Raw genomic sequence first — 14,142 nt, forward strand, 5'->3', positions numbered from 1 at the left:
TGTTGATCAATCAGCTGATGGGTTTATTTTTATGTTTTACTTTTAAACACTGTGAGTCTGTTTGTGTCGACATGAATCGCCTCCCGTCATCATCGCAGCCGTCATCAGCGGCGACCTCGACCTGCACTCTGCTCTGATCATACGACCAATCACCTCCCTGACCTTGCCAACCGCAGCCATTACGTGACCCTGCCCGACCCCCCCCCCCGTCACCCATCACATACAGGTGACACCCACGAACAAATCAAACACACACTTGTTCGCGGAGCAGCGTCGCACAGATTGCTCCTCTTATTGCCTTTCCCAGCATTCCTCTGGCTCACGCTATCAGGCTGTGTGGCTTTGACCTTTGACCTCAGTGCAGTGTGCATGCTGCTCATCTGGATCAGAACATCAGCTGATGGAAACTGAATGAACCAAGCAGGAAGCTGCAGGTCTGAAAAGTGAAGCCAATGCGGAAGTGACTTAAACCTGCGTTCTCTCTAACGACCAGCAGGGGGCGACGCCACTGGCGGCAAAAAGAAGTCTGATTGTATAGAAGTCTATGAGAAGATGACTTCTCACATGATTTATTACCTCAGTAAACTGTTTCCTAATGAGTTTATGATCTCAATCACTAGTTTCAAGTCTTCTTCAACACAGCATGATGTTCATTTAGTAAATTATGGTCCCATTTAGATTAAAATAGACGATAAAGCGGTGTATGCTTTAGGGCGTGGCTACGTTGTGATTGACAAGTCGCTACCAAGGTGACAACGTTGTTTAGGTAACGTAAACATGGCGTAACTCCAGATTTACAGAGTAAAGCCGTAGCCGTCACTATTTCACAGTTTTCAGTTCAGGAAAGTTAATTGGAACATTTTGGTCGCCTAAAAAAGTCTTGTTCAGTGTTTGGTTGTGATAAAAGATCCTCTAATGAGTCGGATGTTCAGCCTGTTAAGCCTGTTTCCTTAGTGAAAATTAGCATTAGCATAATCACAGTTAACCATAGACTGTAAATGCACCATGCTAACCAAGCTAGCAGCTAGCATTAGGTTCAGCTCCTCCCTTTCGTCTAAATATGGTCACTTCCAAAAATCCAAGATGGCGACAGTCAAAATGCAAACGCGAGGCTTCAAAACAGGAGTCCACAAAACACTGGGTGACGTCACAGTGGCTCCATCCATTAGTTTCTACAGTGTATGGATTGAGTCACATGATGTGGGATTATTATTGTGCAACAAGCTGATGACTATAAACTACATTATCAATAAAACATGTTAAATGTTTTAATTCATGTTAATAAATCAGATTCTGAACCGACAAAGTAAAAACCATCTAGTTCAGTGATGGTTTGTGTATGTTTATAATAACCTGTATCATCAGACTGATTGTGTTACAGCCTCTCTGAACCCATCAGGACCAATAACAAGCAGACAAATGTAAATGAGGTCAATGATAAGTCACTGAAATGATATCTGAACTACAACAAAGATGGCAGACCACATCTCACTTCACCTCTCCACACAACAAACACATGACTCCACAGAGCTTCCTGCTCACAGAGATGAAAGTGACTCAGACTCAGATTTGAAGTCTTGCACCTGGAGACGGAGACAGGAAGCAGGCGCACGATCTCGCCGCGGATCTCCCGATCCATCCTGCTTTGATTGGAGACAGGAGACGACGCAGCGATCCGGAGGAGGCCGGAGTCGGAGCGCTGAATGATGAAGACGATTATGTTTCAAGGGTTTCACGTGGCGAGCTGGAATTCATGTCCAGCCTTAATAGTGCTCGTTTTCTGCCTTGTTCACTCCATTAGCGGCGAGCAGGGGGCCCGAGTGCCGAGCCCGCCGCTAATTACGGCGTGAGGGATGATCGGCGAGGGCTCATTACCGGCGGTGCGGGCCGAAACATACTGTCTCTCTCCCGGCTAATGATGTTGGATCCGCGGCGAGGGGAGGCCGGCGCTCGCCGCTTCATCAAACGTCTGAATGTCCAGGGGTTAACGTGGCTGTTGACTTCTCTCTCTCTCTCTCTCTCTCTCTCTCCGTCTCAGGAAGGTTTTCTCTCTGAATCAAAACCACAGCGGCCTCATTAACATGAAGCACGAGTGAGAGCAAGTTCATCCAATCATCCAATCACTCACACAGGTCTGAATGTTCAATACTGAATCTGCTTCACTGCTACAAAAAAAAAATCAATCAATACAACAATCCAGCAACAAGTTCATTCGATAAACTCCACGAGGGAACAAAGATCACAAAATATGAACTCAGGGTGTCTTCAGCTCAGAGAACAAGACACTTAAAACACCTTAAATCCAATTAAAGTCACTTAAACATTCATTTATGAGCAGAAGGATGAGGACAAGCAACATTTAATGCTTCACTCTGGTGTAATAAGGATCTTCTGTAACCTCATAAAATCAATTATTTCAGGCACCTTTTACCTTAAACTAATAAAACCTTTTGATGTTTAAAACCAGGCAGACACTGTAAAGCTTCAGCCTGGTTTTAACCCTGGATTGGTCGACCTGACTGATCAATTACCAAACTGATCAACAATCTGACTGTCGGATGATCTTCTGACTTCTGGCAGCTTGTTTTGATGATATTCTGACTGAAAACTGAACTTCAGATCATCTTCAGACATCTGCAGCTCCACATTTTTCCATTTCTTCTTCTAACTTTCCGTCTATAGAAAAGCAACATAACTAAACACTGTTGAAGACGCAGCGTTTACGTTCAGTCTGAGCATAAAAGTCGCAGAAAGGAAGAGTAAAACATGTAGTGTGAGACAGTGTCTGTCTCAGAAACGCCATTAATTTATAGTTCAATAAAATGCTTCACCAAGCAGCGACTGTCCAATCATAATGTAGTAGAACTACCATAACAAGACAGCTACTAATCTGTGATTGGAGGATTACAGATTTGTACATTTATGGATTTGTTTACATGTCAAAACAGTTCAGATACTCTAAAAGCAATGAAAGGGTTCGGAGAGTTAAACTAAACCTGTATAGAACGGACTTAACAGTGTTTGTTGCTTTAAAATCAGCTGTTAACGTCAGCAGTGAGTCAACTATCTACAAGAAGGATCCCCAAAGTGGCCAGAAAGTATCTCACAGGGACCTTGAATATCTGTTGTAAATCTTACAGCAGTCCATCAGATACTTGTGGAGATATTTCAGTCTGGACCAAAGTGACGGATTGTTCCTTTAACCAGCGATGAGTCTGAATTATTCTCTCCTCTCTCGCTCTCTGCCTTCTCTCAGTCCGTCATGAAAACCCCTCGACTGTCGCTCTCATTACGGGCTCTTACCTGACACAATGAAGCAGAACTAAATGCTGCCTGATGTTCAGCCAGCGATCTGTCACAGCTCTTTCAACCCGACGACGGACAGAAGAAAACCACACAAACCGGAGAAAAGGTTGTTGAATTCAACCTGAAACTCTGACGTCCATATTCAGAAAACGACTTTAATTACAGTCACATCCGTTTAGCTGATACAGAGACACCTTCTACAAATAATATATAATAATAATACAATATGTATGGATTATAACTGGTCTAAACTGGGAGAAGTGGGAAGTTTTTACAGATCTGCATACAAAGAAACACTAGTTTTCACTCACTGTCAACTGTATTTTCAGACTTATGTTAGACAAGAGCTGCAATGATTAGTGGATTAATTTATCAATAGATTGAAAGAAAATTAATCTGCAACTATTTTAATAATCTAATAATCATTTAAGTCATTTATTTAAGCAAAAATGCCAAATATTTGATGGTTCCAGCTTCTCAAACTGGAGAATTTGCTGCTTTTCCTTTACTTAGAGTAAGATGTACTGAAATATTTTTGGGTTTTGGACTTTTGGTCAAACAAAAACAGGTTGATGACGTCACCTTGAGTTTTAGAAAAGAATATGATGATTAACTGATAATGAAAACAATCGTTACCTGCAGCTCTGGTACTGACAAAGTCTCGTTTTACGTCTAAGTGACATTTTGCAGGATATTTCTGTGATTCTACACCTGTACCAGCTGGTAACATCCTTGATTATTGTCTGTGGCACTCAGCAACTACAACTCCCATGAGTCTCAGCCACGAAAACATCGTCACTACTGTGTCACAACTTCTTCTAACTCAGATATTCTGTATTTCTCTTCATGTATATTCTTTAGTTGTTAGATCTTTGTTGGTTTTACACAGTTTAGTTTAGTTTTTGTTGTGCATTTTTCATTTTGATGTCTTCTAAGCATTTTGAGCATATAGCGGTCATCATCTTTGTGTACGGTTACCATGGTTACAGGTTAGAGTAAAAGGCATTAGTTCATCTGTTTGTCTTCTGTCGTCTTTCACATTATTGTTAAGTTTTTATTTGTTGATGAAAAACATAAAAACATGTCGTCACAGTTCTTGTTTCTTTTTGTTTACTCTGTTTTGTTTTGTTTGTCAACAATCAAACCAAAAACACCTCAAAGCTCGAAGTGCTTCATCTGTCTGTGTGAGTTGACCTCTCACCTTTCAGCAGATAAACTCAATCTGATTTGACGCTGACACAGACGACGTCAGATCTCCAAACGAGCGTGAAAACTGACGAGGAAACCGGAAAACTGAATTGATGAAGGTAATAAAGACAATAAAGCTCAGAGGTTCGTTGAAGGAGGCCAGAGAGGAGAAGTGAGACGTTTCTTGTGAGAAAACCTGCGGCGCTGACCGGGAGGCGTTTTCAAAGACAAGGCGCTCATTCATGTGAAGCCTCTCAGACGCTCCTTTTTTTTCGGGATGAGAAGGCGCCCGGCGCTCTCGCTCTCGTCTTCCCTCGCAGCCGAGGAGACAAGCAGATTTGCGCGGTGCCTTCATGTTGCTAATGGAAGCCGACACAGTTAACCCAGAGGAAACCAGCAGAACGAGGCAGCTCTAACCCAATTTGAGCCGCCGTCTCCTCGCATCCTATTTCGGTGATTGTACCAGCAGTAATTAAGGCTGTAATAATTAAATAACTCTCTTTTAGCCTGTGTGTGGGAGAGGAGGTGAACATTCGCCAGATCTAATTATCTCGTCTGAAACTGGCTGTCTGATTTTCTTCTTCTTCTTCTTCTTTTTTTGGTGGGTGGGTTTCTTCCCCGACCGTCTGGACCGCTGAACTCGTGTCTGTCTCGGCCGTGGACGTCTCTAATTCTCTGGGTTTGCCACGGCAGGCAGCGTATACTTACCTGCATGTTTTTATGGACAGAGGTCAAAGGTCGAGCTGTGTGCCCTCACATGTAACAGCCTAAAGAGGAGGGAAGGCTGGTTTCTGTGTGTAATAACAGTCATTAGTCGCTGCAGGCACACCTGCTCTGTGCTGTTAGGACGGTTGGAAAGTTGATGCAGGTTGATGGATGAACACTCTGATTTTACTCTAAACTTTTCTGGACTGTGACCCCGTTTTTTTTTTTTTTTTTTTTTAGAGCCCAAAACCATCAGGACCAGCTGTCCTGTTGAGCTTCATGTCATCACTGTGAAGTAATGACACAAACTGTTAACCTCAAAAACCCTCTAAACTCCTTTCAGTCAGTAAGAGAATCAGATCATCTAAACATAACTCAGTCAGCTGTTTGTCAGGAAACACAGACAAACCAACATTTTGAATATTGTGAAGAAGTAGTGATACTTTTTCTTTTTTTTTTAAACTAATATTTGCCTTTTTCCTGCTTTATCAAACCACTTTTCCCAAGAAACATGATCCTGTAAGACAACTTCTTCATGTTCACAGTAAGGTGAAGGTGAAATAAGGTTATATTCTAAAAACTTTAACTTTTAAACCAAATCTAATCCTGTTTCAAAGCATCTTTTCACCTGCAAATCACTAAAAACACACCGATGGTCCTGTACAGTTATCAGCAAAATCCACAAACCTGACTGAGAACCACATCTACATCCAACTAAACCTCCAAATATCATCACTCAAACACATTTCAAGACAAAACTTGGTAACCAGACGTGTCCGCTGCAGTGTGTGACTGGTTGAAGCAGATCTGTATTTAAAGGACCAGTCTGTAAGATTTAGTGGAACTACCTGATTATCAGCCTGACGTTACTGAAGCGTCGGCTTCTTTTAGGCTCTAATTTCTCTTTATTCCCTCAAGAATTCATTTTATTCTTATATTTTTACGTTAAAACAGTGTGTTGTATATAGTTGGTTTTTAAATGAGGCCTTTTGTTGCTGCCTTTCTTATTATTTTCAATATTAAAAAGACTTAGATTTTAAAAATTAAATTCAGACTCAACATCAGTAGAAACAAACATGATTTGTGGATTAAACGAGTAAAACAGATTTCTCCTTTAACACCGTGACTCTCAGATCTGTATTTAAGTGGCTGAGACCCTCCTGTGTTTTTCACCTCGGGGCTTCATCTATTTAATCTGTCTGAATTTTAAGGTCCAGCTCACAGCGGCGCTCTTCTCTCGTCCCTCAGCTCCGTAAAAACTGACACAAAAACCCCTGAAGAGACGACAGGACGTTCCCCAAACTCCCACAGCAATTATCAGACTCTAAAATGTCCTCAGACTGCGACAGCGGATGTCTTCTGTTCTGCATATTTGTTTTTTATGCTGCAGCTTCTTTTTAAAGCTCTGTGCTGTGCTTTTATTGGCCTACAGGGGGCGCTGTGGGTTAATTAGACTGCATTTAGGAGGATTTCCTTCTCTTGTTTTTGTCCTGTGGGTGCAATAATTTACAATTTGATGAGACTAAATGTAAAAAAAAAGTGATAATGTGATGTTTAAATTCACCTCTGGCGTTTAAATAGATCGTAACAAAAAGAACTTCACTGCAGATTTGGAGGATTTGAAATAAAAAAAACCACTTTCATCGTGTTTTCTGTGTTTTATCGTGAGAGCAGTAAAGATGGTTTGCAGTCTCGTCAGAGTTGTGATGAATTTAACGAGTCTGTAATTCTCAGACAACCAGCGTTTTTACAAAGTGTCCTCACCAACCGTCCAAGGATACCAGTATCCTCACAGAGTGTCCCAGTATACTAGTGTCCTCACTAACTGTCCAACGATACCAGTATCCTCACAGAGTGTCCCAGTATACCAAGACCCTAACAGAGCGTCCCAGTATACTAGTGTCCTCACTAACTGTCCAACGATACCAGTATCCTCACAGAGAGTCCCAGTATACTAGTGTCCTCACTAACTGTCCAACGATACCAGTATCCTCACAGTGTCCCAGTATACTAGTGTCCTCACCAACCGTCCAAGGATACCAGTATCCTCACAGAGCGTCCCAGTAAACTAGTGTCCTGACTAAGAACCTCAGCACACTAGAGTCCAGTAGGACACCAATATCCTGACAGAGCATCCCAGTATACCAAGGCCCTAACAGAGCATCCTCACCAAACGTTCCAGTATACCAGACAGTCCTGACCGTGTCTCCCAGTAAACTAATGTACTTACAAAACACCCTGACCACGTATACCAGTACATCAGAGTCCTAGTAGTTTGTCTCCAATAAGTGTCCCAGTATACCAGCATCCTGACTTAAACTTATTAAAACATTTACTGATGACGACACACATTCTCAGGACTCATTTAATTAATTAAAATATGGAATAATTAACAGTAACACTAGTAGTAACTCCTGCAGTCATAGTAGTTAACAGAAGTGCAGTAACTGTAGTAGTATTATGGTAGTAGCAGTATTTAAAGTAGTATTTCTGTAAAGGTATCTGTAATCAGATTACTGTTTCACACTCTTTGTAATCAGATTACCTGTAGTCACGTTACTCTAAGATACAAATAGTACATTTATACTGTATACATGATGCATAACAAACACCGAATTAATATGATAATATATTATAATATGAATTATAATAATTATTATAATAATAAACAAAAGTACGACCCTGAATCATGTTAGATTTCAGCTGAAGATGTTTAGCTGCACTGTTAACAGATTCAAAAGCATTCAGGAGATGAAAGTGAGTCACTTTTCTTTAGTAAAGTACATACTATGATGATAATGATGATGATGAAGATGATGATGTCACAGTTTTTCATGAAATGTTTTGACAAAACCCTGAAATATTTTGGTGTACAGATGATGAAAGAATTGTGTAGTTGTTTCATTTTGATAAGTTTGTCTTAAAGTCTGGACTATTTAACGGTATTTATCTCATTTCATTACTACATTATTATGAATACACAGTAGATGTTTTGTCATCTTTTCATTGTTTTTTTTTATTTTTTAGACTACCTGCGTTATGTTTGAGGATGTTTGTGTGATTCATATGTAGATAAAATTCAATTAACGGCCACTAATGAAAGACTGGACAGTGTCAGAGAGCATTATGGGTAGAAGACTGTGTGTTAAAGGTGAAGAAAGAGAAGAAGAAGAAGAATCTGGAAACAATCGACCAACAGAAACAATCAGCGCTCATCTACACCGACGACATTAAAGCAACAACACAGAACAACATATGTGTTAAAAAGCTGCAGGACTCAGTGCTGCTGCTGCTGCGTTCATTGATCCATCTGAGAACAGATGAAGCTTAAAGACAGCGAGGAGAGAACGAGGTCACGCTGCAAAAAACTACACTTTAAATCAAGTCGAGGTGTCGAGAGTTAAACTGAAGGTTTGTTTTGTGTTGAAGGTGAATCTACGAGTGAAGAAACAAAGACTGACAGACTTTTTCAACTCTTTTACAAACATATTATTAAAAAAAACATGTTGCTTAAGTTTCCAAAGAGAAGAAATATTTCATAAAATCAACACCAACTACTGACAGCAAACACCAGATTAACATGATGGAAACTATTACATAACTAAACTATTACTAACACTTGTCAGTTTTCTATAAATGTTTCTTTAAAGCTGAGAACAAATGATCCTCCAGTAGATTTTCCCACTTGTGTGTTCAGAAATATCTGATTTTAGGGCTCAGATTAAATGACTTGTTTGGAAGCAGGTTTTCTGCAGTGTAACGATCAATACTAACCCTGGTAGCTGCCAGAAGATACTTAAGAAACTCAATCCCCATCAGGCCTCCTCCCTCATTGGATCAGCCATCGTCAGGGCAGGGGCGACCTCAGCGGCCAATCAATCGAGTCCCTTTCAGCTCTGATAATCAAAAATCCAATCGGTGCTCTAAATGTTAATTGATCGGAGCTTTGGGACGAAAGCAGAACAGCTCAGTGTCTTTGCTGCTGCTGCATTTGTGCATCTTCTCAAGAGGAACTATTTCTGCAAAAGTCAGGTTTTGAAGTATTTTTCTGATTATTGGTTATTTATTTAATATCTGATCAGCCAGCTGGTGTCTCCCTTCTCTGATACGACGTTCCTCTGAGACAACTGACAGCAGGAAATGAACTTTAACTCACCGAAGGCTGTAAGGATGTAAGGATGTGATCCAGGAGTTCCTCTGTGGATGGATGGATGGTGTCTCGCTGCCTGAAAGAGTTGAAAAAACAGAAACAATATGAACCTCTTGAACTCGTCACATTAATATAAGTTCATCAGCTTGGTTTCAGTGAACAATGTTTGTCACATAATTTAAAAGCAGTTTTAAAAGATTTTCACACCAATAACAACATCATTCTGGAGACAATTAGTTCATCTTTGTCAGTTTTGTGGTTACATTAAATATTATATTAAATAATTTTCTTTGGCATCCACTAAAAAACAAGTAAAAACAAACAAGATAACATTGATCAATAAAACCAGAAAAGGGGCAAAACAAACTAAATATAATGATCAGAAAAAGTAAAATAAGTCAAATATGAAGAAGGGAGTCAACAGAAACTTAAAATATTGCCACAATAAATAGAAACAAAAAGAAAAAACAGGTGTTCACCGATGGATGAACCCAATTCTCCTGCATACATGAAGTGTATCATCAGTTTCAAGTGTCTGCTTCAGGTTAAACAGCTAGAGTTTAGTTTTGAAGCTTCAGGTTAAACAGCTAGAGTTTAGTTTTGAAGCTTCAGGTTAGCTAACGGATCAAGTTTGTCAGTTAATCAGTTAGTTAAGAGTTTAATTTGGCAGCAAAGACAGTTTGTTAATGGTCTATTTTAGCAGTTAAATTAGTCTGTTTCAGGTTAATGCTTCAGTGTAGCAGCTGAAACTGAGTGCTGCAGGTTAGCTAACGGTAAGTTTAGCATGTGACACCTCCTGCTTCAAGTTAATGTCTCAGTATATCTTGATTAGATTGCTTCAGGAAAGCTAACAGATCGAGTTCAGCAGTTAAATTAACCCGCTTTAAGTTAAAGGTTCAGTTTAACAGTTTGTTTCAGGTTAGGGTGATGGAGTTTAGCAGTTAAAACAGTTTGTTTCAGGATGTTAAAGCTGCAGTGTTGGACTTCTGTCTCCCCCTTCTGGCAGTGAGAGTAATTACAAAAACACTGTTGACACATTTTTACATCATTAGCTCCACCGTAGCCTCCTCTGTCGCCACTGTTGCAGCTGTAAAACGCTTGATAAATTATTTTGAGCGTCTCACAAGCCCTGCGAAATGACTTGTTTCATTATCAGACCTGCTCTGCCCACAGAGCATGTGCAGTACGCATTCATCCAGCCAGCGCAGGAATGTCAAACCCGACACCAGATTAAAAACTCTGTATACTGTGAAATACAGAGAGATTTATCTGGTGATTACTGGCTTAATCAGCTTTGTGTTAACTCGTTTAACAGACGTTCATTTATATGTAAAAGTTCTGCACTGCAGGTGTAAAAGTTGAGCTTTTAAAAGCAGGTTACGGGTTCTGTTTAGCAGATAAAACAGCGTGCTGCAGGTTAAATAACGTGCTTGATGTTAGATAACAGTTTAGTTTAATAGATAAATTAGTGAGTTTTAGGTTAAAAGTTTAAAGTGCTTCAGTTTGTCCAAAGATTCTCAGTCATCCAGGTCACGTTATATGTAGAAGTTCTGAGTCAAAAGCAACTGGACGTGTTTTAGATTCTCTCATTCAGACGACTTCTTCAGCTGCCTGAGTCCAGAGTCCAGACCTTTGAATCCGTCCGATCCACAGAGTCGAGCTGACTCTGTGGCATCTTGACATGAAACAGCAGTTTCTCAGTTGAAAAAGTGAAAGATCCAATGAGCGCCGCGATGGGACGAACGCCGTTGTCAAGCTGTGCGCCTGAACCGAGGAGGAGTAAAACCAGACAACTGATCAAATATGAATCAAGATTCAGTTACTACATTGTCTGTTTCTCAACTCAAATGTTTTCAGAAACATATCTTAGTGTTTACTGTTTAGCTGACTCAGCCGCCATGTTGACAACAGACGAGCCAAAACCAAGAACCGCCCAACTCTCAGTAGGTCACCAGCCGGAGCGTTCAGTGGTGATGGAATCGAATCTCCCCACAGATATCAGTTACAGTGGAGGACTAGAACTTCTTCAGTTCAGGTTTGATGTTTTTAGGCGTCAGAGTTGACAGTAAACGTCTCGGCGTCCGTTCAGTTCTTTCTTCATATTGTGTTTCTCACAGTTTGCTTTTTAAAACAAACATCTCTCGTCTTCAATCAGGATTCTTGGAAACACTCAGAATAGATGCATGTCAGGTTTTTCTCTGTCAGCTGGCTCAGCGTTCAGACGCTCTGACAGCGCTGTGTGTTTTCATCAATGTGTGTGTGTGTGTGTGTGAGTAAATTTGGCCTGGCATTTAGAGGCTGATGAAAAGGTTGATACCGCCACGCTGCTCTGCTCTGACTGAATTGTGTCGAGCGTCCGGCGCTCGGGGCGACGTCGCCCTCCGTCCCTCCATCCGTCCACGCATCTGTTTCTGCTCCTGCTCTGTGCTTCGTAATTGCTTTCCCCCCCCACCCGCCACATCCCCTCCACTTTACAACACGCCGCCGTAATATCAGCCAACTATCAGAGATTGTGCCATTTAGCTGCAGATTTAAACGCAGGGGGAGGGAAGGAGGCCTCTCGTCTTTTTTCTCTTTACGTAGAACGGCGTCCTGCTTATTTCCATAAACGCTCGTCAGCCATTCAGATGCTTATTACGGCCGCTTGTTGTAGCGACTGATGATCTACCAGGTAAGCAGCTCTTATTAGAGGAAGCTTCATTTAATGCAGTGTTACACTCCAGCTGCCCCCCCCCCCCCCTCCCCTTCCCTCCCTCCACCACCACACCTTCACCCCCCCTCCTCCTCCTCCTCCTCCTCCCCTCTTCCCCCAGCTCATAATGGATGATCAAGGCGCTCGGCTTGCATGCAGGAAAGGTTTAATTAAATCATAGTCCAATCATAATCCATGTTGTTAATTAAACTGGATAATTTATAAGTACAAAAGAGGGTATTTATTAGCTGCTCTGCAGTGGTGGCAGTGCCGCCGCGTGCACGCCCCCCGTGCGCGGACACTTACACTTATACACCCCCTCCCCTGCCTTACAACCTTTTACTATTGATGCCCCCGCATGATTGATAATGAGACAGAGACTGCTGTACTATTTGTCTAATGGCCGTGCAATTAAATTCCCTTGTAAATGACCCATGCCTCATTTCATCCTAATCTATGGAATTTTGATTGAATTTGTCAGCCCTAATTGAAAAATACTGCTATTTAATGTCTGCATTGCAGTTGCAGATCAGGCCGCCTTTAATGAGATCGTGTCCCAGTGACCCTGAGGAGGAGGAGGAGGAGGAGGAGGAGGAGGAGGGAGGAGGAAGGAGGGGGGGGGTATCCATGCGTGCCCTTGACTCAGCCCAGGAGGTGAGGGAGGAGGTGGGGGGGGGTCCACTGGGAGATGCACTGTGGGGTCATAGGTCAGCTGCGTCCTCCCCTGCTACATATGATGATGTGTGAGCGCCGGTGGCATCGACGAGGTTTGTATTAATTGATGAGGAAGCCATTACAGGATTCATTAAAATGGATTTTGATGCAGGCGCAGGAAGCAAATATTGTGATTTAAAGCTCCGCTGTGCAGTTCGGGAGGAGATGAATCGCAGAATAATCGCCCCGCAAAACGCAGAAGGACGTCAAAGCTCATCATGATGTGTCACAGGAGGAGACGCCGACATCAGGACGGATCGTAGATGTTCTCTGCCGCCGCGTTCATCATGAGTCACTGCTGATATGGATGTTTATTAAAGTATTTACAGTCGTCATCTTCATCAGTCAGGTTTGTTTCAGCTTCTCTGTCTGGAAGAATCTCACAAACCGGACAGAAATCTGGTTAAAATGTTATTTTTTAGGTCCTGTTGGATCATTTACTGGTTGAACCTGACGTCTCTGAACTGTGACCAGTTCACCCACCAGTAGACCTGAAGAAAACCGACCTATGACACAGGTTCATCTCAGAATCAAATAATCTGTGAGATCTTGACACGTCATACAAGGTGAAGAATAAATGTAATTAACAACATTAATGTTGCTGAGTCCCATTTAGTTTATCCATACTGGTGACACTGGTGTGGTGCATGATGGGTAACCAGTACGGCTGCTGACAGTGGAGATAAACTTACTGTGATTTACTTTAATAAATGAGTTTATAGCTTTGCTTGATTTAATGAGTGATGTTGTAATTTTTCATTTTCATTCTGCCAGACGAGGAGAGACGACGCCACCAGAAGCTCCGCCATCTTAGTTGTAGTTCAAACCACATCTGCACCTGTTTGTACCTGTACTGTGACTCATAGAGGACAAAAATCTACATGAAGTTAAAGATTTTCATTCATGTAGCTAAATATGATGTTGATATTAGATGATTCTGCAAATATTATGTTCACTGACAACATTTTAAAGTTTAAATTGAGGTTTAAGTTACAGAAATACGACACTGGCGGCTGATTCTTGCCTAAATAAATAACTTTGTCACCTAAAAATGACTCATTTATAACAACAAATATGATTTTAAAGGAGACATAAACCACCTGGATCATATTTTTTACCCAACATAATGGGGAAATGTTTTTACTGAATGTACTGATATCGTCAGTAAATTATCAGGTGACAACATGTTTAATTTGTATTTAAGCAACTGATGTATAATTGTTTTAATGTTGACAGGTGTTGGTTAGATTATATAGAAACATGCTGGTCTTGAATTAGCATTTAAAAAAAGAAAAAGTGGCTTAAAACCTGAGACACGATGTGTTTTTGTTGCCTATAAACCTGCCGGTGATCATAATCCAGCCAGCGATTACATTAAACAACTAAA

The sequence above is a fragment of the Thunnus maccoyii genome, chromosome 24 (genome assembly GCF_910596095.1).
Source record: "Thunnus maccoyii chromosome 24, fThuMac1.1, whole genome shotgun sequence".
Lineage (NCBI taxonomy): Eukaryota > Metazoa > Chordata > Actinopteri > Scombriformes > Scombridae > Thunnus > Thunnus maccoyii.